This window comes from Ovis canadensis, chromosome 10 (assembly GCF_042477335.2).
Source record: "Ovis canadensis isolate MfBH-ARS-UI-01 breed Bighorn chromosome 10, ARS-UI_OviCan_v2, whole genome shotgun sequence".
Taxonomy (NCBI): domain Eukaryota; kingdom Metazoa; phylum Chordata; class Mammalia; order Artiodactyla; family Bovidae; genus Ovis; species Ovis canadensis.
Genome location: NC_091254.1, coordinates 41,266,508 through 41,270,497, shown reverse-complemented (window position 1 = coordinate 41,270,497; position 3,990 = coordinate 41,266,508). Strand labels below are relative to the sequence as shown.

The 3,990-nt window shown below is 43.6% G+C and overlaps 1 pseudogene; it reads left to right on the top strand.

The window, feature by feature from the left end:
* Positions 1-648: 648 nt before the first annotated feature.
* Positions 649-2,828, top strand: LOC138446992 (protein Mis18-alpha-like; annotated as a pseudogene).
* The last annotated feature ends 1,162 nt before the right edge of the window (positions 2,829-3,990 follow it).

Here is a 3,990-nt window from a genome sequence, read left to right as displayed (position 1 = left end):
CCTCCTGTTCCGACCTCACAAAGGGTTGAATTCCACGACAGCTTTGACGAATAGAATATGGCAGGAACTTGGTAGATTCCAAGATCAGATCTTAAGTGACAGAGAAATAGATCAAGCTGAGAATTTAGAAGAAATATCATATTTGGCCTTCCCTGGTGGCTCAGTGGTAAAGAGTCCGCCTGCAATGCAGGTGTCGCAGGAGATGCAGGTTCACTTGGGTCTGGAAGATCCCATGGAGGAAGGCATGGCAACTCACTCTTATCTGGAGAATCCCATGGACAGGGAGCCTGGCAGGCTACAGTCCATAAGATTGCAAAGAGTCAGACACAACTGAAGCAACTTGGCATGCACGCACCATATTTGGCAATGTGAGGGTCATTAGTGACTTTGAGAAGAGAGGTTTTAGTGAAGGGAGGCACAATTCCAAATGGATTGCTCTCCAGAGAGAACAGCAAGAGGAGACAGGTACATGCCAAGTGAGGAATTCTGTTTTAAGGAGGAACAGAGAAATAAGGTAGTAGCCAGAGGAAGATGTAAAACAAAAGAAGAGTTTATTTTTGTAAGGGTTTCTTTTTCTTTCTTTCTTTTTTTTTTTTTTAGGATGATTTCTGATGGTGGAAATGAGCCAACAGAGAGTCTAAATTAATGATGCGGGAGAGAGAGTGGACCCTGAGTAGGTAAGAAAACATCTGATCCAGAGGCCAGGTGGAGACTCTGGCCACAGAGAAGAGCACAGGCCATTCTTCCATTGTTTAAAAACAACAACAACAAAGCAGCAAAGCAAATCTCCAGGTGCAGAGACAGTAGCTGTCAGATGTTCCAGTGGGAGCACAAGAAAGCTCAATTCCGGCCAATTTCATTTTCTCAGTGAAAAAAGGTCATCAGTTGAGGATGTGGAGGAAGGAGAGGGTATTGGAGGTTTGTGAAGATAGGAGAATGTGTGAACTGATTGGACTGATTGGATGTGGACAGTGTGGCAGCCCCAAGGGGTCCTTGGAGATATATGGTCAAGTTAAAATCTGGGTGGTGTTTTTAATTCAGTCATTGTTATGAATATTTGTTCTCAAGTTGTTTGTGTTGTTTGTGTTGTCAATCAATTCAGTTCAGTTCAGTTACTCAGTCCTGTCCGACTCTTTGCGACCCCATGAATCGCAGCACGCCAGGCCTCCCTGTCCATCACCAACTCCCAGAGTTCACTCAGAGTCGCGTCCATCGAGTCAGTGATGCCATCCAGCCATCTCATCCTCTGTCGTCCCCTTCTCCTCCTGCCCCCAATCCCTCCCAGCATCAAAGTCTTCTCCAGTGAGTCAACTCTTTGCATGAGGTGGCCAAAGTACTGGAGTTTCAGCTTTAGCATCATTCCTTCCAAAGAAATCCCCGGGGTTGATCTCCTTCAGAATGGACTGGTTGGATCCCCTTGCAGTCCAAGGGACTCTCAAGAGTCTTCTCCAACAGCACAGTTCAAAAGCATCAGTTCTTCGGTGCTCAGCCTTCTTCACAGTCCAACTCTCACATCCATACATGACTACTGGAAAAACCATAGCCTTGACTAGACAGACCTTAGTCGGCAAAGTAATGTCTCTGCTTTTGAATATGCTATCTAATTTCTTCCAAGGAGTAAGCATCTTTTAATTTCATGGCTGCAATCACCATCTGCAGTGATTCTGGAGCCCCCCAAAATAAAGTCTGACTCTGTTTCCACTGTTTCCCCATCTATTTCCCATGGAGTGATAGGACGGGATGCCATGGTCTTCGTTTTCTGAATGTTGAGCTTTAAGCCAATTTTTTCACTCTCCTCTTTCACTTTCATCAAGAGGCTTTTTAGTTCCTCTTCACTTTCTGCCATAAGGGTGGTGTCATCTGCATATCTGAGGTTATTGATATTTCTCCCGGCAATCTTGATTCCAGCTTGTGTTTCTTCCAGCCCAGTGTGTCTCATGATGTACTCTGCATATAAGTTAAATAAGCAGGGTGACAATATACAGCCTTGATGTACTCCTTTTCCTATTTGGAACCAGGCTGTTGTTCCATGACCAGTTCTAACTGTTGCTTCCTGGCCTGCATACAGATTTCTCAAGAGGCAGGTCAGGTGGTCTGGTATTCCCATCTCTTTAAGAATTTTCCAGGTAGCTAGTGGAGGGCTCTTTGTCCCCGGAAAGATGTTCCTCTACAAGCTGTACGTTTGGCCACAGGGGCGAGAGGGAAGACTCCTCTCTGTTAGGCAGGCGGCTCTCGGAAGACTCGAGCCGCCACCAGCTGCTGCAGGAGTGGGCGAACATGTGGAGCTCCATGAGCGGAGACACCTCGGTGGCCTGCTCTGAAAGGACGCGACGCGAGGAGGCTGCAGAGCTGGCGGGCCGCTGGTCTTTCTGTGCTCGCGCTGCCGGCCACCGCTGGGAGACTCGCTGAGCTGGGTGGCGAACCAGGAAGACACCAACTGCATCTTGCTGCGCTGTGTTACCTGTAATGTTTCTGCGAATGAGGAACAGATGCTATCCAAACGTAAACATGATAATTGTTGCATCCTGCAGACTTTGTACTGCACAGGTTGTTCGCTCAGCCTCGGCTACCTGTACAGGTGCACACCCAAGGATCTAGACTACAAGAGGGACAGGTTCTGCCTTAGTGTTGAAGCCATTGAAAGGTATGTTTTAGGGTCATCTGAAAAGCAAATTGTGTCAGAAGACAAAGAGCTTTTTAATCTTGAAAGTAGAGTTGAAATAGAAAAATCTCTAAAGGAGATGGAAGATGTTTTGAAAGCCTTGCAAACAAAGCTTTGGGAGGTCGAATCAAAACTGTCCTTTACCAGTTGTAAAAGCTGAATTGGTTCCAAGCCCCACATTCTGCAGGCCTCTGCTGATGGAGAGTTCTTTCATATGTAGCAATTCTTGTTATAATATACTTCACTTAGGACTGAAAGAGTTGGAAACAGTCATGTACATTGTATCCTCTTGTACTGATCAGCTGGTCACATGAGAAGAACTGGAGAACTTTTCTGGCTGTGTTTGATGGTAAAGAGGTGATTGTTTCCGAAACTCCAGTTTTAAAGTCATGATAATTGCTGGAATTTAAGAGTTGTTGTTTTGATAAACAAACTGCTATAATTTTTTGAATGGTTTTCTCCTCTGTACTGGATTCGTTATTTTTTATTTCCTACTTTTTAACTATTTTTCACTTTTAATAGTTTGGGCATTGTTTAATATTGAGTGCTTAGAAATCTTAGAGATGTTTCCATCTACTGTGTGGTTGAATCTTCTCTGAAAACTAATGAATACAGCTTTCTGGAGAAACTGAAAAGAAAAAAAAAAAAAAGAATTTTCCACAGTTTATTGTGATCCACACAGTCAAAGGCTTTGGCATAGTCAATAAAGCAGAAATAGATGTTTTCCTGGAACTCTCTTGCTTTTTCCATGATCCAGCGGATGTTGGCAATTTGATCTGTGGTTCCTCTGCCTTTTCTAAAACCAGCTTGAACATCAGGGAGTTCACGGTTCACGTATTGCTGAAGCCTGGCTTGGAGAATTTTGAGCATGACTTTACTAGCATGTGAGATGAGTGCAATTGTGCGGTAGTTTGAGCATTCTTTTGCATTGCCTTTCTTTGGGATTGGAATGAAAAGTGACCTTTTCCAGTCCTATGGCCACTGCTGAGTTTTCCAAACTTGCTGGCATATTGAGTGCAGCACTTTCACAGCATCATCTTTCAGGATTTGAAATAGCTCCACTGGAATTCCATCACCTCCACTAGCTTTGTTCGTGGTGATGCTTTCTAAGGCCCACTTGACTTCACATTCCAGGATAATGATATATAAGAATGCTTTTCTCCTTAATATAGGCAGTTCAAACCTGCCAATTTTTCCTCTGTAAATTCTGGGGTTTATATATTCTCAAGAAGTCTCTACTTCCATTCTAAATTATTTAATTCTTAACTACTCTAATGTTTTCATAATAAAAATTCACAATTTTATTCTATATGGATTTTTGGATATGT